Raw genomic sequence first — 25,576 nt, 5'->3', positions numbered from 1 at the left:
GATACACACCAGGGCTGTCTCCCAAGTTCTAGACGGTGCTTTCATTTCACTGCCATCTAATTCACCCAAAAAGTTTAAATAGCATGTTTTCTGTAGATTTCTTATAAATTCACAATTATCTAGGTCCATTTGTGAACTCCCAATCCACATCCTGTTGTCTTTGTCATTCTAAGTATTTCCTTTCCCAGGAGTGCTGGGTGATAGGATATTTATTAATTTCTTGCCCCTTATTTTGAGGAGCTCCTCCCCAGAAGTCCTTCCCAGTCATAGTCCATGGCCTGTTGTCCATCTTCACTGTCTCAGGAGCACTGGTGGGTAGAGTGTTTAATAATCTCTTCTTGTGCCTAGGTTGAAGAGCTCTCACTCACCAGCTGAGTGGTCCATTTGTCCAACTTCACTTTTCCTGGGACCCATGTTGCCTTTTTCTCTCTGAGTCATGTAGTTCAGTAGAACTCACTGGCATGCAGTTCAGCCTCGACGGGGTATGGGGACTGCCCTGCCTTGAAGACCCTCAAGTCCCACCCTCTGGTACATTGATGGCACCTTGATGGCAGAGCTTGGGGAGGAGGCTGATTTTTTTTTTTTTCTGTTCCTGTTTTTTTTCCTTACTTCACCTACCCCCACCTTTTAAGGCCGAGGACAGTCTGTCTCCCCTCATCCTTCTGCCTAAGACATTTTGTGACAGAAAATCCCCATTCTCTGAGGTCTTTGGTTGTCCCAGTCTTAATGCCTGGATTATTGGTTAACTTTCCCACTACCCTGTTGGTCTCCACAGTCTCCTTATTTCTGTGCCTGTGTGCTACAGCTAAGATAATTCTCTGTGTCTGTTACTTCATTTGTTCTTATTTGCTGCTTGTGGGTTTTAGTAGCTTTCTTGATCCCTCAGAATAAATAAAACTTGATCATTTGTTCTGCTTATCTCTTCTTATTCTTTGCTTTGGTTCTTTTGCTTTTATGAGATCATAAAACTCACTCTTGTCTTTATATTTTGTTTTGTTTTTTAAAGTTTATTTGGGCGCAACTTAAACTCTTTGTACAGTAACTGGTCATTTATATTTTTTGTTCTGTAAATTGTCTTTTTTTTTTTTTTTAAGATTTTGTTTATTTGTCAGAGAGAGCATGCACACAAGCAGGGGGAGTGGCAGACAGAGGGAGAAGCAGGCTCCCCACTGAGCAAGGAGCCTGATGAGGGACTCATTCCCAAGACCCTGGGATCATGACATGAGCCAAAGGCAGGCGCTTAACCAACTGAGCCACCCAGGCGTCCCTCTGTGAATTGTCTTTATGTCATTTGCTTATTTTGGGTGAATGGAGGGGCTGGATTTAAAAAAAAAATAACAGATTTATTGAGATGTAATTCACATACCATAAAATTTACTCCTTTAACGTATAATTCAGTGGTTTTTAGTAGTCACAGAATTGTACAGTCATCACCACTGTCTGATTTAAGAACGTTTTCGTGACCCCAAAAAGAAATTCCATGTTCATTAGCTATCGCTCCTGATTCCCTCCAGCCCAGGGGAACTACTAATCCACTCACCATCTGTACAGATTTTTCTGTTCTGGACATTTCTGGATTCCATAAATGGAATCATACACTATGTGGTCTTTTATGTTTGGCTTCTTTCACTCAACATGTTTTCAGTATTCATCCAGGTTGTAGCATGTACCAGTACTTCATTCCTTTTTATGGCTGATTAATGTTCCATTGGATAGATATACCACATTTTGCTTATCCATTTATCAGTTGAGGGACAGATTTGGGTGTTTCCACTTTTTGGCTTATATTGGATAATGCTGCTATGAACATTGATGTACATGTTTTTGCATGGACGTGTGTTTTCATTTCTCCTGGGTATATATATAGGAACGGAATTAGTCCATGTTTAACATTTTGAGAAACTGCCAGACTGTTTTCTAAAGCACCTGCACTGTTTTACATGCCCAGGATCCGGGTATGAGGGTTCCCAGTTTCTCTGCCTCCTCACCAACATTTGTTACAGTCCTTCTTTTTAATTACGTCCATCGCAGTGGGTGTGATTATCTTCTTTCATCTGCTAGAATGCTTTGTCTGAGCTGCCCTGTGAATGTGAAGTAATGACATCTTAGCATATCATGTCTTTTTCTTCTTAGATATTTTAGTTTGAGGCCCGATTGCAAGAATGTTTTCTTTATTGTGAAAACTATAAACGTGGCTTTTTGTTTGAACTTCCAAGTGAACTTTGCTTTTGATTCATAACAAGATTTCTGTTTTACATTAGTGTGTTTGATGAGTTTCAAGCTGTTACAACTTTAAATTGTTAAAAGCACACTGTCAAAAATTGTGGCATAACAAGTAGAAAGAAAAAATGCCTAAGTTACAGAGTGAAGGGGAATCATTCATAATGAGCACTGACAGTGTTATGAAGATCTGTTGGTGCAGTGTTGATTACAAAATCGAGGAACACCAGTTATACACAAGAGTAACCAAAAATGATGCTAGGTTTGATCCTGTATTTGTATTCCTATTCTTACCAGGAAGGTACAAAGTATAAGTGACTCAATTTTTTTAAATTGAAACAGCACTCTTGTGTACATGATCTCATTTGATCTTTGTATCAGCCAAGAGATGTAGGTGGAATGGGTGCTTTTTGGGATGGGAAAATTTATTGGCCTTCATTCAACAATGTTTTCTTGGCTATACCTATAACTTAAATATTTCCACACCAACTAATAACTATGTTGCTTTGTCTTAAATGATTATTTCAGAAAGTATTGGTTAGTATTAGCATGTTCATAAAGCTCTAACTTGCTAAGTCTCTGCGTAACTATTTTATACTTTTAGTTCCCATATGTTCCCTGTTATTATCTGTATGTTAATAAAGATAATATGTCTCTTTGTGTTAATAAAGATAAAACTATATGCCTCTTTGTGAAATACATAGAGAACTGCACTGGTGATTCTTTTACATTTGGTTATATTTTGAAAGGAGAGTGTTCTTTCCCCGCCCTCCCCAACTTTGTATTTTGAAATATTCCAAAATTATAAGAAAGTTAAAAGAGTATTATATTGAACACGTGTATTTCCCAGTCACCAGTTACCAATTATCATTTTGCCCCATTTACTTTATCTTTCTAAGTATAGATGCTTTTATTTTTCTCTGCTATTTGAAAGAAGGCTGGAGACAACATGAAACTTCACCTCTATATACTTTATCTTGCATCTTCTGAGAATAAAGGCATTCTCCTGTATAAACTGAATGCTATTGCAACACATAAGGAAATTAGTAATAATTTTATAACATCATGTAATACATAGCCCAGGTTCAGATTTCCTTCCCTCCTTGCCACCCAGTGTTTTTAATAGCTGTTTTTCCTCTGATCTGGGGTCTGATCAAGGTTCATGATTTCTGTTTGCTTATTATGTCTTCTTTAGTCTCTTATTTCATTTTTTCTAATTAAATTTTTTGAAATATAATTTGCATATCATAAAATTCACCCGTTTAAGTTTACAGTCATTTTTAGTAACTGATTGTGTAACCATCACCATAATCCAGTTTTAAAACATTTTTATCACTTCAATAAAATCCCTTTGCCCATTTCTAGTTAATAATCTCCATTCCCACCTCCAGCCCCAGGCAACCATTAACTTACATTCTGTCTCCACAGATTTGCCTTTTCTGGGCATTACTATAAATGGAATCATTCCATAAGTAATCTTTGGGTGGGTTTTTTTGTTTGTTTTTTTCTGGCTCATCTTGTGGCATGTGTCCATAATTCTTTTTATTGGTGAATAGTAAGTAAGTATTCCATTTTATGGATATGCCACATTTTGCTTATCCATTTACCAGTTGATGGACATTTGGATTGTTTGCCCTTTTTGGTTATTATGAATAATTCTGCTCTGAACATTCATGTGCAGGCCTTTGTGTGGTCATATGTTTTTATTTCTCCTCGGTATATACCTAGGAGTAGAAATGCTTAGTGGTATGGTACATTTATGTTTAACCTTTTAAGGAGGTACTAAACTTTTCCAAAGGGGCTACACGTTATTTTGCATTTCTACCAGCAGGGTTTGACAGTTCCCATCTCTCTGCATCTTTAAGAGTGGTTATAGTCTTTTTAGAAATTATTATGGCCATTCCAGTGGGTATGGTATCTCATTGTGATTTAATTGCATTTCCCTAGTGACTAATGATGTTGCGCATCTTTTCATGTGCTTATTAGCGATTCACAAATTTTCTTTGGTGGAATGTCTACTCAGATCTTTTTCCTATTTTTTTAAATTGGGCTATCTATCTCGTTACTGAATTGTGAGTTCTTTGTGTGTTCCAGGTACAATCCTTCATCAGATATGTGATTTGCAAAGATTTTCTCCCAGAGAATGCTGTTTTGTTCTTGTAATGATGTTAACCATGAGCCTTGCTTAATTTTTCTCATTTGCCATGGGTCTTTTTTAGACAATTGGAATAAAAGCTAAATCTTTTCTCAATTCTTCCATATGTCGAGCTAGTACAGAAGCGGAGTAAATAAAGACAATGATAGTCACCTTCATCTTCATTCTGCAATTAAGCGCTGAGAAACTTCTCTCCTGAACTGTGAGAAGCTGAGATACTGCAGATATTAGAGCTCTTTCAGTTGTAAGAGCCAGAAATTCAGTTTAGATGTCTTTTTTTTTTCTTTTTAAGATTGTTTTTATTTATTTGACAGAGAGAGAGAGAGAGAGAGAGAGCGCGCACAAGCAGGGGGAGAGGGAGAAGCAGGCTCCCCACGGGACTCGATCCCAGGACCCTGGGATCATGACCTGAGCCGAAGGCAGTCGCTCAACCAGTTGAGCCACCCAGGCGCCCCTAGACTGTTTTAAGCAAAACAGAATGTTGGTGTTTTTCTCTCCCTTCCTCAGCTCTGATTCTTTCTTCATTCTTTTGGCGGACTCCTCACATGTTGGCCACTTTCATCCCCAGATTCAGTTCTTCCCAGCTCAGCAGAAAGAGCTAGTCTTTCTCTGTAGCCCAGGGAATGGAGCACTCTGGCCAGCCTGGGTCTCTTGCCCACTTTTGAGAGAGGCGGAGCATCCAGATTTGCAGTCCTGTTGTAATGCAGTAAGTAAGGAGAGGGTGGGTCCCTCTAGAAGAAGGGATGCTGGGCAGACAAACCATATGTCTGCTTCTTTAGGGGTGTCGGGTCATTTTTTTCCCACTTTTGTGAAGTTAAGCCAAGAGTAATACATAGAAACTCAACATCTGGAGTTTTTGGGAAAAAATCACATTTGTTATCTGATTAGTTTTAACGCTAAATGAGCCTTTACTAGGAGTACTTTTCCTTATCTAAACAAACTGATGGATGTTTGATTTAAACTAAAACATTCCACACACCTCTTTCCCCCTCCCAAAGAGGTGAGGAGCAATCAACGTTAACAATGGTAAAAACTGGGAATTGTGGCTGATTTCTCTGTACTTGTCTTGAGTGTTCTTTCATGTAGTTTTCTTTAGCTCTCTGAGTGGGGGTTGTATCCAACTGTCTTGGAGTTTCTACATTCCTACAGATTGCTGAAATCAATTTTTTATAATTAGTTTCCTTCCTCTCCTCTTTCATTTACTTGGGTTCTCAAGCTCTGTCGGCGTCCATATGTTGTATGATTCATCTCCGAAGTAATTTTTTTTTAAAGTAAGGATAGTTCCCAATTCCTTTTTGTGACATCGAGTGTATGATGCATGTGGTGATAGTGATAATGCTGTTGATGTAGTTGTGATTTTCCTGCTCTAAAAAGGAAATTATTCTTATCGCTTAAAATGTTTATCTAAAGTCTTTAATAGATAGATGAAGCTGCTGTATAAATACTGTCCCTGAAGTTGAACAAATAACTCTGGATACTGTGTGGCTCTTATGTTGCTTGCATACTCTTCCAGTACTCTTTAGGATTTGTTTTCAATATGAAAGTGAAATGCATAAAATGTATCATCTGTCACTGAGTTAGAAGAACGGGCCTTGAAAGGTTTTCTAATGTATTCTTCGACCTTTTACAAAAATCCCTTCAAAACTACCCAGCCACTAGCCATTGCTTAAGCACTTGCGGTGATCTTGTGGAAATATGGGTCATTTTTGGATGTTTTCATTTAAAAAAAATCATTCGTGTTTTGTACTGAAGTGTATTATCCTGTGACTTCTCTTTGTGCCTGGTTTGCTCTCTGAAGAAGCACTTAGTTCACAAACATATTTTGGAGCGCTCGTTAAACAGTACATCTGTTGACAGAATTGAGAAGGCATTTTACAGATACCTTTCTTCAAGTAATTGAAGATGGCAGTGATTCAGCTCCTCTGCCAGCTTCCCTAGTGTCTGCCTGTTCAGGCCAAACATCCCTCATTTCTTTAGTTAGTTCCTGACTATCCCGATCACAGGCTTCCAAAAATAATGCAGTAACATTCGTTTGTTTCGAGGTGAAATTTTACAACTTAAAATATGAAACATACTTAAAGAGGAAGGAGGAGACTAGAATCTGTAGATTCCCTTCTGTGGCCAGGCCCTGACTCTAAACAATTCCAGATTCATTATTTCCATGTAATTGTCCAGATTCAGCCAGATGAGGTAGAAGATGAGGAAACGTAAAGGCTATAAGAGTCAAGAAGTAAAATTTAAAAACAAAACAAATAGAAAAAACAGCATACCTTTGAACATCCACAGTAGAAAAGCAAGGTCCTAGCACTAAAGGCTGTTATGCATCTGATACTCAAGAGAATAATTATGCCGTCTTTCAGAACTCTTACTTTGTATCTAATTACAGTAAGCCTAGTAGTTTGCATCCAGACCAGTTTTAGGCGTGCAGGGGTGCTGCTGAAGGCAAGCACATAGGCAGTAGTGATCAGCGAGGGACAACTATGAAAGGAAGGCAAGAGGCAGAAAGATACAACATAACCATAGGAGAATTCAGAGTTCCACATTCTAAGGCTACTGAATCCAAGGAAAACTGCCCTGAATTCATAATAGCCTCTAACAGGAGAATAGTTGCTCATTATGATTCTGGGTGACCAAGGACTTTTTTAAAAACTATTCGGTTAAGTTGAGGAATTTGTGAGACGTATAATTCTGAACTCAAAATCTTTGTTGAATCCACCTCAAAAATTAAAATACTATCCTATCTGGATACTGCTTCTGGTGGCTAAATCACTTGTTTCTCATCGATTACATCTCTTTACTAAATTCCCATGATGATGATTTCTTTTAATGTATGTTAAGCATTACGTAAAATAAGGTACATAGTAAATAGTAGCTGTTCACTTGTTGATGATTGATTGCGGAGGGTGGGTAATCTATACAGTTAGAATTTGTCATTTCCTGTCATCTTGGCTGAATTGCCAACGTTCTCCCATCTTGGATGTGTTAAGGTTTATTACAGCTTGTCTTCCTTTTGTGTGCCAACACATTTGGTCCACTTCCCCTGACATCAGTTGATAAATATTTAGAGAATGCTATTATTAGACTAAGCAAAACAATTTAAATTTTCATATAAAAATGTATGTGAGTACTTTTAAAATTACCTAGTTAGCAATTGCTTTCTTTTGGATTGGGAAGTAAAAGTATAAGATTATATTACTCCAGAAATTCCTCTCCTTTTCTTCCAAACCCCAGCTGTTCATTTGGTTGCTGTTTTGATAAAAGTAGTCAACTGCCCTTTATTCTTGTAAGTTTCAACTGTCTCTAATATTATTACATCTTTAAGTCTTTGATGCACATATTGACAAACTTCAGTCAAAAACAGATTAAAATGTATAGTGCCAGAATATTGATGGGGTTGGTTGGTTGGTTGGTTGGTTTGTTTTGGTTGTTTAAAACCTAGCAGTAATCTTGTCAGAGCATTGCTGCTGTTGAGGATTATAAAATAGTAAGCTTATCTGTGCTTTTAGTGAAATTTTAGTAAATTTCATATTAAGAACAGTTTGTCATGCAGTGTAGAATTACCTGACAGATTTGTGAAAAATGTAGGAAACCCACCCTCTGCTTATAAATTGTGATGTTTCTTTATGTTGATAGATGAAGAAGTATGATACATTCAGACTTTTCAATGACTTCCCTTAAAAGTGTGAAGTGCTCTTTGGCTTAAAGTACTGAGACTGTAATTATAACATCATTTGGGTTCAGAACTCAGGACTCATTTTTTCAACTTACTGTCAGTATAAAATATTTTCACTTACATTAAAGTATTTGGGCCAAGGATAAACAGCAGCAGGTTTCCTTTTTGTAGTTTATTTTTGCTAGGTTAGTCAGTAAACCTGTGTTTTAGGGCAGGAGGGTTCAAAAGGAAGCATTCCGTGTTTTTTGGGTTTTTTGAGAGCGAGAACACTCGCACTTGGGAGCAGGAGTGGGGGATGAATAGGGGCAGAGGGCGAGAGAGAATCTTAAGCAACCCAGGGCAGAGGCTTACTTGGGGCTGGATCTCACGACCCTGAGATCATGACCTGGAGCCGAAATCAAGAGTTGGACACTAAACCGATTAAGCCACCCAGGCTTCCCAGGAAGCATTCCTTTTTAAGGCAGTCATATGAAAGTAATTTTGAGATGAAAGTTGTTACTAATGTGTGTTTTCTTCATTCCAGTTTTGTTTATTCTTTAATATTTGAAGCTGATAGACATTCATTTATTTGTCAGTAGAATGAAACATTTTTTAAACAAGTATAGAACATTTTGGGGGAGACAGTGTGGTATGGTGACATGAGTGTAGGTTTTGTTTAATAAAATGTTTGTTGAATGAATAAGTACCTGTTGTGTGCCAGGTTCTGTGCTGGACACATAAAAGGACAGGCACTCAACCTAGGCTTAAGGAACAAGGAGAGTTTTCTGGAAGTGACCACCAGGTGGATGAGTAGGAATTTGGTAAAAGAAATCAGGAGGGTTCAGGACCAGGGAATCAAATTCATGCCATGAATTTTGAGTGAGTGTGGTATATTCCTGGGGGGTAAGGAGGGGAAAACGCAAGGCTCTGAGGAAGATGGTTGGGAGGGTTGTAGACAGATCATAAAGCCCCTCATCTCAGGCCGTTGGGGAGCCATCAAATAAATTTAGGAATTGTTATGATCAGATTGGTGTTTTGATCATTCTCTATAGCAGTGCTTCTGTGAAATTAACTTTGGTGAAGAACTATTTTTAAAATTTTCATTTCAGGGGCGCCTGGGTGCTCAGTCGTTAAGCTTCTGCCTTCAGCTCAGGTCATAATTCCAGGGTCCTGGGATCCAGCCCTGCATCGGGCTCCCTGCTCGGCAGGAAGTCTGCTTCTCCCACTCCTGCTCCCCCTACTTGTGTTCCTTCTCGCTGTCTCTCTCTGTCACACAAATAAATAAAATCTTTAAAGTAAATACATAAATAAATAAAATTTTCAATACATATCAGACTGAGAAGTTTGTAAAATATAATAAAAATGAATTACTAGAAAAATGAAATTTTAAAAACAGAAAACAAGCCCATTTCAGAAGTTAGATTGAATGGACATAAAATTACTTTTAAGTTTCTCTGTAAGTTTCTGAATGTATACTCTAAAATTTGTTCTTTTCTGGTCATTAACTAGTTAGACTTTGAGTACCTCTGCTACAGAGGAGTGATCTTTTGATCCTTATGCCCCATCACTACAGAATTCTAGAAACTCCCATTTTTTTTTAATCACACACATATACTGCTGTGCAGTTATACAATATACATTATAAATCATAAAATGTAAATTAGAAAATAATGGGAGGTTATATAAGCTATTTTAAATTTAAAAATTTTAATAGTATAAAAATTTTTCATTGGCGGGGCGCCTGGGTGGCACAGCGGTTAAGCGTCTGCCTTCAGCTCAGGGCGTGATCCTGGCGTTCCGGGATCGAGCCCCACATCAGGCTCCTCTGCTATGAGCCTGCTTCTTCCTCTCCCACTACCCCTGCTTGTGTTCCCTCTCTTGCTGGCTGTCTCTATCTCTGTCCAATAAATAAAAAAATCTTTAAAAAAAAAAATTTTTTTTTCATTGGCACTAAAACATTGTTTAATGAAAGCCCTGTAATCAAATGTTTTATTATCACTTTTACAAGTCTTGGTTCATTCATACAACAGATAAATAGTATGTTAAAGCATCATGTTGTATACAGTTTCTCCAAATAGAAATTTGTCAATTTTACCTCAGTAGAGCTGGAAAACAGTAAGTTAAAAAACAAGTGTTATTTAGGCCCTCTTATAAGTGCTGGGGGCTACAGTAGACCATAATATATACCAAAAAAAAAAAAAAAAATCTCTGCTTACATGGTCTTCATTCTAGTGAAAGTTAACACTTTGTGAAATGGTGATTCAAAGGCTTGGTTTTAGGTGCAATCTGTTTTATATTTAATGCTTGTCACATTAGAAATAGATGCCTCATTAAGATATAGATCAAAAATGGGAGAATGATGTTGTTGATTGTGTTGGCTTAATGATAGTCTTCAGTTTTTAATTTTATCTAATAAATAAGGACAGATTCTTAATGAAATTTGTCTTGCTGATTTCCATTTTCTCTGATGTCAGTCAGTTCTTGCAAACTCATCAAAATGTGTTTCCTTTTTTGTGTGTATTTATAATGTTTTCAAAATCCAGTGAAACTATAGATTTAAACGGGTTAGAAATTAATTTTTAAGTTGGTGTTCAGGTGAGATTATCTTTTAAAGTGGGGTACATTTACATTCATAACAGTAAAAACTTGCCAGCTCCCAGTGTATACATTCACTAATGTCATACTATCTTAATTACTGTACCTTGAAAAAGAAGTCTTTATAGTCAGTAGAATGGGAGTCAGCAAAGGTTTTCTCAAAGGGCCAAAATATCAAATATAGGCTTTGCAGACCATATGGTCTCTGTTAAAACCACTCACTTCAGCTGTTGTAATAAAAAGCAGCCATAGTCAATACATAAACAGATGGGATGGCTATGTCCCAATAAAACTTTATTTACGAAGAGAAGCATTTTGCCATAAACCTAAAACCACCCTAAAAAAATAAAGTCTATTAAAAAGACATGCGGACAGAAGAAACAGCATCACTTTTGTGTTGGTCCTATGGAAGATATATAATCTGAATTTAATCATCAGACAAAACTCGATTAAGAGACGTTCTATAAAATAATTGGTTAGTAATCTTCAGAATTGTTGAGTTCATGAAAGTCGAAGTATGAAGAGTCGTTCCAGACTGAAGGAGACCAAAGAAAATGCAACACATGATTCTAAGCCAGTGTAGAATCTGGGATAGGGTCTGAGGATTCTATGATAGGACTATGTTAATGTTCATATCCCAGTGGTGATGACTGTATATTGGCTTGTAGGGGATTGTCCTTGTTTCTTGAAAATAAACTCAGAAGTATTCAGGTGAGATGAAGCATCATATCAGCAACTTAGTTTTCTTTTTTTTTCTTTAGGGAGAGAGAGAGAGCAGGGGAAGGGCAGAGGGAGAAAGAGAATCTTAAGCAGATTCCACGCCCAGCATGTAGCCAGACGCACAGCTCAGTCTCAACCCCGAGATCATGCATGACCTGAGCTGAAATCAGGAATTGGACACTTACTGGGTGCCTGGGTGGCTCAGTCGTTAAGCATCTGCCTTTGGCTCAGGGCGTGATCCCTGCGTTCTGGGATCGAGCCCCACATCGGGCTTCTCTGCTGGAAGCCTGCTGCTTCCTCTCCCACTCCCCCTGTTTGTGTTCCCTCTCTCGCTGGCTGTCTCTCTCTGTCAAATAAATAAATAAAATCTTTAAAAAAAATAAAAATAAAAAGGAATTGGACACTTAACCAACTGAGCCACCCTGGCACCCCAGCAACTTACTCCTAAATGGCTTAGGGAAAAACCTTTCTGTATTGTACTTGTAACTTTTCTATAAATTTGAGATTATTCCAACATTTAAAAAATACATATCATTAAAAGTAAGTAAAATAAATTTATTATAGAAAAAAAAACCAAGCAGCCTAGTTTACCAACCACTGGGTACTTTGATGACTGTTCTTCACAGTTGGTCTTGGATATTATCGGTGTTACTGTTTCCATACAAATTTTTTTTTAAGATTTTATTTCTTTATATGAGAAAGAGAAAACATGAGTTGGGTGGGGGGGAAGCAGACTCAGTGCTGAGCATAGAGCCTGAGACGGGGCTCCATCCCAGGACCATGATCTGAGCCAAAGGCAGATATTTAACCAGCTGAGCCACCCACGCGCCCCATGTTTCCATACAAATTTTAAAATCAACTGCCAGGTTCCACAAAAAAAACCTGCTGGGATATTGATTGGGATTGCATTAAATCTGTAAATAAATTTGAGGAGAATTGACCTTTTTTTACAGTAATGAGTCTTCCAATCCATAAACATGAACTAAAGCATTATTTAGGTCTTCTTTAAATTTTCTCATCACTGTTTTATAATTTTCTTTTTAAAGTTTTCTGTGGTCACCATCCTCCAAATTGCCCACCAAAGATTGTTGGCTCTTTGTTCCCTTTCACATTGACCCGATGACGTTGTGTGACTTCCAAAGACAAGGTCATAAAAGACGTTTTGTCTTCTGCCTTGCTCTTTTGGATCACTCGTCTGGAGAAAGCAGCTGTCATGTTAAGAGAACATTTAGCAGACCAGCGGAAAGGCCCAAATGGTGAAGAGCTCAGAGGCTTTCTGCCACAACAGGGATGTGAGTGAGCTGTCTCGTAGGCAGATTCTCCAGTGTGTAAGCCTTTAGGTGATTGCAGTTTGACGGTGTCTTGACTGTAGCCTCAGAAGAGTCTTTGAGCTAGAACCACCTAGCTAGGCCACTTGAACTGTAGCATAATAAATGTCTGTTATTTTAAGTCACTAAGTTTTGGGGTAATTTGTTGTGCAGCAAAGACAACTAACACAGTCTTATACATACTTTTAAGTTTTCATTCTCAAATTCTATGTAATTACTGGTTTTGTTTCCTTGTTTTTTGGTAAAATACATATGCCATTTACCATCTTAACCATCTTAAGTGTTAGCGGTATTAAATACATTCACATTCACGTTGTTAGGCAACTGTCACCACTGTCGTGCATCCCCGTAAGTCTTTTCATCTTGTAAAACTGAAACTCTGTACTCAATAAATTCTCATTCTCCCTTCCCCTTAGACCTTGAACCACCACTATTCTTGCTGTCTTTATGATGTTGATTGCTCCCTTCACATTCTCCCTTTCCCTTAGACCCTGAACCACCACTATTCTTGCTGTCTGCATGATGATGATTGCTCTAAATACTTGATATACATGGAATCTTAAAGTATTTGCCTATTTATGTTAGCTTGCTTTGCTTAGCATAATGTCTTCAAGGTTCGTGCATGTTGTAGCCTGTGTCAGAACTTACTTGCTTTTTAAGGCTGACTAATATTCCATTATATATATAGACCACATTTTGCTTATTCATCTACCCATGGACACTTGGGTTGCTTCCATGCTTTAGCTGTTGTGAATAATGCTGCTCTGAACACGGGTGCACAAATATTTCTTCAAGACCCTGCTTTCAGTTAATTCTTCTGTGTATAAAGCAAGATGTGGAATTGCTGGATCCTGTGGGAAGTCTATTTTTTATTGTGGGGGGAACTGCCATACTGTTTTCTACAGTAGCTCCGCGATTTCACATTCCCACTGCAGCGCACAAGGGTTCTGATTTCTCCACATCTTTGCCAGCACTTGTTTTCTGTTTTTTTGATAGTGGTCATCCTAATGCATGTACATGGTATCTCCTTGTAGTTTTGATTTGCATTTCCCTAACACTTAGTGATGTTGAGCAGCTTTTCATGTGTTTGTCGCCCACTTGTTTATCTTCTGTGAAGAAATGTCTGTTAGTCCTTTGCCCATTTTTAAACTAGGCTGTTTGGTGTTTTGTTTGTTGAGTTATAGTTCTCCCTGTATGTTCTGGATATCAATCCCTTATCAGATATGTGGTTTGCAAATATTTTCTCCTGTTTTGTAGCTCGCCTTCTTAACTCTGTCAGTAACATCTTTTGATGCACAAAATCTTCTAATTTTCATGAAGTCCAGTTTGTCTATTTATTCTTCTTGGCCTTTGGTGTCATAGCCAAGAAACCTTGCCAAATCCAATATCATGAAGATACTTTTGTCCTTTTTTTCTTCCAAGAGTTTTATTCTTTTAGGTCTTACATTTAGGTTCTTGATCCTGTAATTACTTTTTAAATACTGAAATATAATGTTGTAAATTAGGACCACATTTTCAGCAATTTTGCTAAATTCACTTGTTAATATTGATAATTTGATTCTTTTGGAATGTTGCCTATGAATAATCTCAGTTTTGCTTCTTCCTATCCAGTCTTTTGCCTTTTATTTCTGTTCTTGCTTTATTGCACTGACTAGAATTTCCAGGACTTTACTGACTAGCAGTGATGATAGTAAGAAGTCTTGTCTTATCCTTCGTCTCATGGGGAAAACATTGTCTAGTTTACCTGTAAAGTTTTTATAAATATTATTTATCAGGATAAAGAAGTTTCCCTCTGCTTCTCGTTTGCTAATAAGGCTTTTCTTCGGGGCGCCTGGGTGGCACAGCGGTTGGGCATCTGCCTTCGGCTCAGGGCGTGATCCTGGCGTTATGGGATCGAGCCCCACATCAGGCTCCGCTGCTAGGAGCCTGCTTCTTCCTCTCCCACTCCCCCTGCTTGTGTTCCCTCTCTCGCTGGCTGTCTCTATCTCTGTCGAATAAATAAATAAAATCTTTAAAAAAAAAATAATAAGGCTTTTCTTCGAATGAATGTTGAATTTTGTCAGATGCAATTTTTTGTATCTGTTGAGATAATCATATGATTTTCTCCCCTTTTATGAATTACACATCAATTTGTGAATAGAACCTTATATTCCTCGAATAAATCCAGTTGGATCATGATATATATATTTTTTCAGTATCATTGGTTTTGGTCTGCTCATATCTTTAATATTTTTACGTCTTTGTTCCTGAGAGATTGGCCTGTAATTGACTTTCTTTTACTTTTCAGGTTTTCATATCAAGATTATGTTGGTGTTAGAAAATTAGTGGGGTTTTGGTCCCTCTTCTCCTCTGTGTTTTAAGGGTCTTATTTTTATAAAATGAACCATACTAATGGCGTAACATTTTGTGCACTAGCTGTGAATTATGCAGAGAGTAAGTTTCAGATGTGGTGCTATCTCTATGTGCTTATCCTAGAATCCTCCTCCTGTCATCATCCAAATAGCTCCATCAGTGATGCACCTACATAGTTTTTCCATGTAGCACATTGTTTTTATGAAGGAAGTAACTTACTTTCAGAGATCTCGTCTCTGAAAATAAGAAGCAGCTCTTGTGTGTTATGTTATTCTAGAATCCAGCAAATACTTTAGCCAACACGTTAGAAACATTTGTACTTTAATCTACCTGTCCAAGAATCTTGTTCTTGTTAACCTAAAACCTATATGATTTCCAGCACTGTTTGTTGTTAGTGAAATTCAGTTGTGTCAGTGAAATTGTTGTTAGTGAAATTCAGCTAGTGAAATTTTGCCTTTTGTTTTCTGTGTTACTTCAGGCGTTTTTACCATGGCAGGAAGAACAAGTGTTAATAGAATATAATGTGGATTTTGCTATTAAGTAAGGAGCCTTAATGGATGCTTATGAACCTTTACGCCTAATTTTAGAGTAATTATAAAAGTTTTGATTCAGTATTGCATTACTTTAAAGATGACTAAAAAAACATGGAAATTTGCTAGTTCTAGCCCTTGGTTTTTAAATACCTTAATAATTCTAATCATCTCATACTACCATTCCATAATCCTTTTATCCAAAATGGATGTATTTTAGGATTTGGAATCCTTAGACTTTAAGAAAGATAATTTTATGCATATACTAAATATTTCATAATTTGTGGCAGTATCCATTAATCAGATAATATTTCTACAGCAAAATGTATGACTGTTCACACTAAATAAATCAATAGTACAAAGTGTCTCTTGTCTGTCCGGTTCAGGTTTTGCCTCATATCAGTTTGTACCGTACTTACCTGGAAAAAACTTCATCATTCAGACCTTTTTGTGTTTTGGCGCTGTGGCTGACTCTTGGTTAATTAACAATGAGGAACAGAAATGAGGGTTATTGTTTGTACGTTGGAGACAGCTGATCTCAGTGTTCCCCTTCTTTTGTAAATGAACTTCCCAGATACTAACAGAGTGTGCCACTGCCCAGGACAAAGTCTACAAATCCCCAGCTCCCTTACAGTTAACCATTGTCCAGGTGACTCTTTTCTGGCCAATGGGATCAAGCTGAAATGATTTGTGAAACTCCAGGAAGGGCTCTTAAAGTTGAGAGGGTTGCACACCTTAAACTTACTTGTAATGACTGGGAATCCTCTGCACCATGGGGACAGCTGCCCCCTAGAAAACTGGAAGCATGCTGGTTGCTAGATAACTTTGAAACCATGGAGCCACTTTGTCAGCCCCGGATTGCCCATCTCTGTTATATTTCCATCATCGTGGAAAGTAATTTCTGTTTTTAACTGTTAGCTGGGGTTTTCTGTCATTAGCAGCGAGACCTAAACCTAACACAGAATTAGATATATAAATCCACATTACCATTTCCGTCTTTCACTTCAATTTGGCCTACTTCTCAGAACTGATGTACTTTGTCATTGTTTTCTTCCATGAAACTGATGAAGAGCTTATACTAGAAGCGAAAATGAGTTGACGCTCTGCCATTGTCTTGTTGCTCACCTGCGCTTGCGTGAATCTTTTCAATTCATGGTTTCTTTTCAGGAAGCTTATTAAATTATCTATCTTGTAAAGATGTTTTAGGTAAAACTTAGATAATATTTTTTATATCTATCTACCTGGGTCATGTAAACGAAAATACACCCTAATATCCTGACAGTGAACAGCTAGGAGAGCACCACTCTCCACCTCTCTCAGATTGCTCGCTCTCCTCTCAGGTCCGACCCCTCAAACACCACATGGACCTTCTCCCTTTGACAGAGACCCAGTGAGGATGCCACTGTCAGTCAGCATGTTGGCTATTAGTGAAGTTTAATTTCTTTCTCATTTTTTAAGATTAGAAACATACGTAAATACAAGTTCTGATATTTTCCCATATTCCAGTGGCTCATTTTCTATTCATCCTGGAGTGCATATAAGCCTACTCTCAAGGTCAGTATTCTAGAGGGTACGCTGGAAGGGGTCGGGCTATCGGACAGGGATAATATGATTCTTAGAACAGCCCAGGCTGATAGGATAATGTCCTAAATAGGATCGGGGATTAAGAAAAGCAGCTGATTTGAAATACTGAGGAGGTAGAATGTGTACAGCTCGAGTGATTAATTACACATGAAAAGTTAAGGAGAGGCATCAAGAATAACTGAAGTTTCAGGTGTGGGTCTGTGAGCCTGAATGGGATCATCATTTGAGTTTCAGTTGTCTGTAAATATCCAAATAGATATGAGTAGTAGCACTGGGAAACAGATGGACTCTGTTCACATCTCCAGTCAGCTTGTTAGTATCAAAGATTTCATAAACCTGTATTTGAATAAATGGCTCAGCCATTTAATAGCTGTGTGACCTTGGACATGATACATAACTTTGGGGGCTCATTTACATGGTCTATTACAAAAATCTAAACAAAGAAAATTCCTGGGGTGCCTGGGTGGCTCAGTTGGTTAAGCATCCAACTTCAGCTCAGGTCGTGATCTCAGGGTTCTGGGATCCAGCCCCGCATCGGGCTCCTCAAGGAGTCTGCTTGCCCCTTCCCCACTCATACTGTCTCTCCATCTCTCAAATAAATAAATAAAACCTATAAAAATAATGAATAAACCAAGAAAATTTCTATCTACTTTCCAGCATTATTATTGTATCTAACATAAAGCCTTGGACGTTTAAAGCCCTTAAGTAAGTGTTTCACATCGGTGTCACCACCGTATCAGCTGCTCTGCCACTTCTCCTTATATAGCATGACATTTTTTCCAGGAAGTCAGACTTTAACGCTTCCATATCAACACACCTTTATAGAGGCTGTGGTCAGATGCCTGTGGGCTTGAAGAGTATCTGTCATTGCATAAGTCTCTGAAGTCATATGTACAGTTTTGGATGTTGGTCAGTTTTGAAAGTGTCCCAGTTTTCTAGTGCAGTCCTCATTTTACATATGTGAAAACCATGGTCATTGAAGAAAAACTAAAGACTTTAGAGGCTGGTAAGTGGCAGAACCTAGACCACGGACTCAGATTCTTGTCTTTTTTACGCTCTAAGTTACAAGGGGCTTTGATTATATTTTAAAAAACACTCTGAAAGTAGGAAATGAGAACAAAGTTAACGTACCCAGTTTGTTTTACCAGTAAGTTTTCCTTCAACTAGAGAGTATTTTTTGTCATTTTTCACAGTTAACTCTCATTCATTCAACAAATAACTACGTAAGAATCTACTGTGTGTTATGCACTATATAAAGTAATGGAGATGTAACAAACAGTAAACCAAGAAAAGTTCCCTGCCCCCACGAATCTCATATTCTACTGAGGGGAGTCCTAAATGATGTGAGGGAGTGAGCCATATGTTTTATCTTCTAGTGGAAGGAATGGCAAGATAACTTAGGACCTTACATTTCATTGTGAGACTGTGTTATTCAGGGTAACATGGAAATTCTTCTCAGGAGTAGATCTATTTTGAGGGTAGAGCTTACAGATTTGCCAGCAGATCAGATGTGGGCTGTGAAAAAGGAGGCAAAAATGACTCAAAGGTTTTGGCCTGAGCAACTCAAAGAATGGGGTTGCCGTTTTACTAAGATAAGGGGAAAACTGAGAGAGAGGTAGGTTGAGGTAGGTGATACGAGGAGTTTAGTTTTGGACAGTTTGGAGTTTGGAACACAACCAGTTGAAGATGTTGAGTAGGCAGCTGAATATAACTCTGGCCTTCATGGGAGGGAGGAAATCTGGAGGTATAAATTTGGGTGTCATCGCATTGAGAAGTATACTGAGTGAGTTTATGAAGGAATGAGTATAGACAGAACAGAGCTTCAAGTTGAACCCTGAGATCCACCACACTTAGAACAAAGGGGATCAAAAGGGAGCAGCCATAGAGATTTGAGGAAAACCTAGTGATTATGGTATCCTGGAAATAAAAGAAGGTATTTTAAGAAAAAGGGAGTGATCATCTGGGTCAACTGCTGCTGCTAAATGAAGTATAATGGAGGTTGAGAATTGATGGGCTTAGCAAACTGAAGATCATTGATGATCTTAACAAAAGCCTGATAAGAGTAGGCTTCGGGAGGAGGAGGGGAGGAAAATTAAGACAGTAAGTTGGAGAAATGGAACCAGGGTTGAGAGTGTTTATGTTGGGTTTTTCGGGGGGGGGCGGTTGGTCTTTTGTTTTTTAAGAAAGGAGAAGTAACATGTTTATATTCAGTAGAGAGGGACAAATTGATGCATGGGCTTTCTGGAGCAATATTTGGAATCAGCTAGAGGGAATGGGATCTACTGCACGATTTGGAAGCAGTGATCTTACTAGTTTTCGTTTATAGCATGTTGGCAAGCCACAGTTCTGGAGCTAAAATCAGCCTACCAACTGTTATTGAAATAAAGCTTTATTGAAATGCAGCTGTGCCCATTTATTTAGCTGTTGTCTATGGCTGCTTTCAAGCTGTAGTGATGGCTGCTACAGAGAAGCCTAAGATATTTCCTATCTGGCTCTTGCAGAACGGGTTTGCTGACCCTAGATTTACAGTAACTGAAAGAAGAGATGAAATATGAGTGGGAGAGGAGAAGTAGAAGGCAGTTCTAAGGAACTGAGCATTTTGAGAAAGGTATTCACATGTCTTTTCTGGTTTGGGTCAGACCAGAAGGAAATCAGAACCGTGAATTTAGAGCAAAAGGAGTTACAGCCTAGGTGCTTTTTCATACTAAGGTGGGTTCTTAGAAGGACTGCAGTCTCCAAAGGTATAAGCTAACCATATAATCAGCTATTGCTGTGTTACAAATGACCCCGATTTTAGCGGCTTTAAACAACCAGCAGTTATTATCTCACAGTTTCTGGGAGTCAGGAATCAGAAGCAGGTGAGCAGTATGGTTCTGACTCAGTCTCTGATGAAGTTGCAATCAAGGTGTCACCCAGAACTCCCGTCGTCTGAGACTTGGCTAGGTCTAGAGGTCTGGCTTTCCGTCTCGCTCACATGGTGCTGGCAGGAGGCTTCAGTGCCTTGCCACAGGGGCTTCTCTATGGGACGACTCACAGCAGGGCTCCCCGGAAGAGAGTGATGAGAGCAAGTGCCCAGGACAGATGCCTTAGTCTTTTATAACCTAGTCCTGGAAGTGAGATGCCTTCACTTGTGCTGTATTGTAACCGTCATACAGATCAACCCTGGTGCATTATAGGAAGATACTGCAGAAGGCTATGGATACCAGGAGGTGGGGATTGTTGGGAGTCATCTTGGAGGCTGACTACACAGACACATTGTACGTCTACAAAACTATGTTGTGTACCTCCAGCTTTGCCGGGTAGCGACCAGTGTTTTCCTAACTGCCCACAGCAGCTATTACTGACAGTTTGATTATATTAAAGCCCAACCACAAACACTGTTATAAATATTTTTTCTTTTTTCCTAAGCTTTTTTTGTTTCTGATTACAGCAGAAACATTCATGATAGAAAACTGGAATTCAGAGAAGTAAAAGGCTCTGGAAATTAAACATTTTTCATGTACCTGTTTAGTTTACTCTTACTGAGATTTTATTTTGCTATCTGATGTTTTTCCTGTTTGTACTAATATGTAATCTGTTTTCATATTTCACATTATTTGTGAGCTGCTTTCACATATCTTGTGAACATTTTTCAGCGTCCTTCAGTACTCAGTGTCATCTTTAAATAATTGTTTTATAATCCCATTTTATGGGTATCCATAATTTAATTAATTTTTTATTATGAATAATGTTACAGTAAGTATCCTTGTTAATTCTCTTTGTGCAACCATGATTATGATAGTCTTTTTTTCAAGTATCAGTTCTTACTAATAATTCACATACAAATCCAACAAAAGCAATAACTGTAGGTATAAACTTTGTAATATTTATATTAGTTTTAATAGTTATAATAGGACCATGGTGAGGCTTCTGTGTTGAGGGGTCCATAGACGTTATTAGGTTCTCACAAGTGACTGTGATATTCACGTCCTCAGTTGATTTGCAAATATAGGTCAGTGACTATAACCTTACGTAAAACCTCTTGGGTTGGATATAAGAACATAGCACATCTAATGTCCCCCAAACTCCTAAATCTTGTAATACATATGTAAGGTAAGAAGCAAAAAATGTTTGTAGAGATTTGCCACTTGCTTTAAGTGATTTTAGTAAATGATCTCATTATCAGAAGATTGAATTGCTTTGTAGTCAGATGTTATATAACATTGACATGATTATATTAATTTATTAAGAAAATTGCATGAAGTATCTGCTAAGCTTAGAATTATCTCTCACTACTCCATTTAATTTTTTTTCTGAGGCTTTTTTTGAACATTAGTCTTGGAAAAGCTAACTTAGCTTCTGAGACCAGTGTTTAATTTGTCCGTAATGCATAGTACATTGTAATTCCAAGTAGTACAACATCACATTATCAGATGTGGGAGCAGCCTGTCTCTGCTGCTGGCTCCCCTTTCTCTGCCCATCCCCTCAATCAGCATTTTCTTTTATTTTTATTTATTTATTTTTTTTGACTGAGAGAGGAAAAGAGAGAGCATGAGCAGGGTAGGGAGGGAGGGGCAAAGGGAGAGGGAGAAGCAGACTCCTTGCTGAGCAAGGAGCCTGATATGGGGCTGGATCCCAGGACCCCGGATCATGACCTGAGTAGAAGGCAGACGCTTAACTGACTGAGCCACCCAGGCGCCCCTCAATCAGCAGTTCTTAACTGGAGTTCCTATTCTGGTTGGGGGAATATCTCAGGATTTTACCAATACTGATGACCTGTTCTCCAGTCATTTTCTAGAGTTTGATTTCTTTTTCAAAAGTGTATGTATGTTATTTGCTAGATACCGTGCTAGATGCTGGGATTTCAGAACTGAAAAAAAAAGCAGTTTGCTATTGAAAAGCCCCCAGTAATTAATATGGTGTGAAGCACTGGTAGAAGTTATGTCCAGAATGCTCTAGAACCACCAAGGAAGTAGCCACTCAGGCCCCAGAGAGCAGTCGGAAGGCTGGACATGCTTCACAGAAGAGGTTCTGTTTTAACAGCTTTCTTTACCCTTACGTATACATTTCGCATACAGTGTTTTCATTGAAGATGTTTTGATCAAGTTGTATGGATCAAGAACTTTTTTCACCATTGATTTAATATGGTATCAAATATGCATTAAATTAGTCATCTTAGAAATAGCTAAAAAGTACATTTATAGAGTAAGAAGTAATTTAAATTTAATTACCTGAGTCTCTACCACCCTCTTTCCTACTGTTTGAATCCTTTGTTGGGAGCTTATAGACAGTTCATTCATTTTTTACCACAATAAGTAATCAGAAAGAATCTGCCAGTGAGCCAAAATTTGCCTTTTTCTTTTCCTTAGCTTTTTTATTTTTTATTATTTTTTATTTTTTTAAAGGCTTTTTAAATCTATTTATTGGAGAGAGAGAGCACAATCAGGAGGGGCAGAGAGAGGGGGAGAAGCAGACTCCCTGCTGAGCAGGGAGCCCATCGCTGTCCTGATCCCAGGGTCTCCAGATCATGACCTGAGCCAGAGGCAGCCTACTAACTGACTGAGCTGCCCAGGCATCCATTTTCCTCAGTATTTTTAGTTTTAATTCTAAACATTTTCTCCCAGGCTGTAGTTTATCCTTTCCTTTTCTTTCTTTTTTTTTTTTTTCCAAGATACTGTTTTAAAGTAATCTTTACCCCCAACATGAGGCTCAAGCTTACAACCCTGAGACCAAGAGTCACATGCTCTGCTGACCGAGCTAGCCAGGCGCCCCTCATTTTCTTTTTGAAAGGGAAAAAAAATTTTTTTTAATTATAAACTCAATCCATTTGATTTATCTCAAAAGATGCAATACTTTTCTTCATTTATCAATAGTAGACGTTAGAAATTAGCTTTAAAAAAACTCAGCAAGTGGCAGACAGATCTTGGAAGTCACAGTCACATACAGAGTGCATTCCAGAAAAGAGCAGGAGCAGGTCAGCTACCACCTGCTTTTATGAGTTTCATCAAATAGTGGACCTATTCAAGGGTGGACAGAAAAGTCAGCTCTCAAAAAGGGGTATGTTACTACAGGAGGCTTTTACTACATGCCCTCCTAAGAGCATGTTTGGGGGCTGGGGGGTGCGGGGGTGCAGTTTGTTGTCTACACCTTAAGGGCCATCCACTGGTTAATGACTTTAAAAAAAAAAAAAGACTAAATAAAAACAAACTAAACACACACCCCCAAAATAGAAAAGAAACAAATACCAGTAAGATGTCCCTGATTACTCTCTGGAGTGGAACCAGGGAGCAGCTTCAGCAGTCCAGATGAGTCTGTTACAGAGTCCTCACAAGACCANGGCTGGGGGGTGCGGGGGTGGGTGGGAAGACATGTTTTCTAAACTAGATCTAGGAAGTGGAATCAGTTTGTTGTCTACACCTTAAGGGCCATCCACTGGTTAATGACTTTAAAAAAAAAAAAAGACTAAATAAAAACAAACTAAACACACACCCCCAAAATAGAAAAGAAACAAATACCAGTAAGATGTCCCTGATTACTCTCTGGAGTGGAACCAGGGAGCAGCTTCAGCAGTCCAGATGAGTCTGTTACAGAGTCCTCACAAGACCACAAGCATGCCTTGCTTTTAAAACAACAACAGAAACATTTGGTTGTTTTTGTTTTTTTGAAACAACAGATAAAAAACTTGTATTGATCACTTTTCTGACAACATAGAACTATGCAGAATTAACCAGTGTTGGGAGAGGCAGGAGGGCCATACCGATGGGCCTTCTATCACACAAGCACATGTGGGAAGGTGCAGGGCATTTGTCGTTATTGGAAAGACATTTTATTTTCATCTGTAGTTTGAGTTAAACATTGCTTTTAGTACGGTGCTGATGCCAGCTGTGGGGAGAGGGCTCTGGCGAGACGCTCACAGCAGCACACACCTGCAGCCCTTCCTCGGGTTCCAGCTGTGGGGCAGCCAGGATCGCGTCGTCAGACACGTTCTTCGGGCCTTTCTGTATGAGTTCAAAGCACTCCACATACTCGACAGCCTTCAAGCAGTCTCTGGAGTGATAGGCTTCTGTTTGTTCTTAAAGCTTCTCAGTAGGAGAGGGGTCATCTCTGAGATCAGTTTGGGTCCCAGCAAGCAAGAGAGGAGTCTGCACAGTGGTGAATTATCTCAGGCACTCACTTTTCTTTCACATTTTGAACAAGGACAGAGAAGACAGGGAAAAACACAAAGTCCAAGAGCATGTGGCTCTCCACCAATCATAACCAGGACTGCATAGTTGTCAAAAACAGTTGGCACATAATTCAGATGGAAATGTGTGGTGTGGGAAGTCGAGAGACACATTTTACCAGCAGCACCATCACCTGCTTTATTTGTCGGCAGCGCTGAGACTGTTTTGTATCTTTTTGAATATTTCAGATTTTGTGTTGACCTCAGCTTTTCCACTGGGGCCGAAAATTTTTGTCCTTTCATTTTCTTCTTCTTTTTTTTTTTTAAAGCTTTTATTTATTTATTCGACAGAGATAGAGATAGCCAGCAAGAGAGGGAACACAAGCAGGGGGAGTGGGAGAGGAAGAAGCAGGCTCATAGCAGAGGAGCCTGATGTGGGGCTCGATCCCAGAACGCCGGGATCACGCCCTGAGCCGAAGGCAGACGCTTAACCGCTGTGCCACCCAGGCGCCCCTCATTTTCTTCTTCTGTCTGCATAATTTTTTAAAAAATAAGCTTCACACCCAATGTGGGGCTTGAACTCAGGACCCCAACATCGAGAGTCTCATGCTGTCCCAACTGAGCCAGCCAGGCACCCCTCCTTTCATTTTCTGAACTTTCATTTTTTGAAGGCCAAAAATATGTTTTTAAAAATTTTTTTGAGTATAGCTGACACACAGTATTACATTAGTTTCAGGTGTATAGCACAGTGACTCAACAAGTCTGTGTGTTACGCTGTGCTCACCACATATGTAGCTACCACTTATCACCATCATGGAGTGAATAAATCACAGGAGTAAAAGGCGCATCATAGGAATGTAGTGGATGATGGTGTAACCATTTACTTAACTCTCTTAAAGAGTAGGAGTTTTTAATTTTGACGTCCAGTTAATCAGTTTGTTCTTTTGTGGATTCTGCTTTTGGTATATTAAGAAATCATTACTTAACCCAAGGCCACATGACTAATTCTATGCTTTCTTCTAGAAGTTTTTCAGTTTTAGGTTTTACATGTAAGAATGATCCAATTTGAGTTAACTTTTGTATATGGTACTTTCCTTTTTTTTAACATATGGATGTCATAATTGTTCCAATATCATCATTGAAAAGACTGTCCTTTCTGTACTGCATTGCCTTTTGCACCTTTGTCAACAGAGGTCAAAAACTATGAACAACCCACTTGTCCACCAGCAGGTGGGTGGATAAACGAGTGGTGGTGTATCCATAGAGTGGAGTGCTGTGCAGAGTAGAAGGAGAAGAAGG

At 38.7% G+C, this 25,576-nt stretch overlaps 1 protein-coding gene and 1 pseudogene across 1 annotated transcript in view; one reads left to right on the top strand and one right to left on the bottom strand.

The window, feature by feature from the left end:
• RALA (RAS like proto-oncogene A) overlaps positions 1-25,576 on the top strand; it is a 74,425-nt gene that overhangs the window by 7,638 nt on the left and 41,211 nt on the right. The gene's annotated exons all lie outside the window — the stretch shown is intronic.
• Positions 24,026-24,580, bottom strand: LOC117795617 (annotated as a pseudogene).

Source organism: Ailuropoda melanoleuca, chromosome 1, assembly GCF_002007445.2.
Source record: "Ailuropoda melanoleuca isolate Jingjing chromosome 1, ASM200744v2, whole genome shotgun sequence".
Classification (NCBI taxonomy): Eukaryota; Metazoa; Chordata; class Mammalia; order Carnivora; family Ursidae; genus Ailuropoda; species Ailuropoda melanoleuca.
Note: the sequence above shows the minus strand (reverse complement) of the source record. Positions and strands in the feature narration are given on the sequence as shown.